The following is a 496-nucleotide window of genomic DNA, read 5'->3' as shown; positions in this document are numbered from 1 at the left end:
CACCAACGCCAGTGGAGAATTTACCAACGTCAGTGGAGAATCCACCACCGCTGTGGTAGTGGATTCTCAGCTGCCACAGTGGTTTATTATATTTAGTGGATTAAATAAAATAAAACTAACTTTTGCAGCTTAATAATTAAGCGTCCTTGAGTATTTAGAAAAGCACTATTCAAATAAAATGTATTATTATTAATAATAGTTTGGGTTTTCCTGTGATTTATTTTGTAGTACGATAAATGTATAGGAGCATAAATATACGCTCCCGATGTTTTGTTGTTCGTTTTTTGTTGTTGTAAATAATAAATTACTTGTTTTTGTGACTAGCGTCTTGAGTTCCTACGATGTCATCAACTAGTCGACGTCGACTCGACTTTTATCATGTCGACTTTTAAAAATATGTAGTCGTTAACCCCTTGTACAAAATCAGTTTAGTTTAAACGAAGATTACACTAATGCAACCAGAAGTTGCAACATATATATATATATATATATATAT

This window comes from Nematolebias whitei, chromosome 1 (genome assembly GCF_014905685.2).
Source record: "Nematolebias whitei isolate Nwh7 chromosome 1, NemWhi1, whole genome shotgun sequence".
In the NCBI taxonomy this organism is placed as follows: Eukaryota; Metazoa; Chordata; class Actinopteri; order Cyprinodontiformes; family Rivulidae; genus Nematolebias; species Nematolebias whitei.
The sequence above is the reverse complement of the archived record's forward strand: the minus strand, read 5'-3'. Positions refer to the sequence as shown.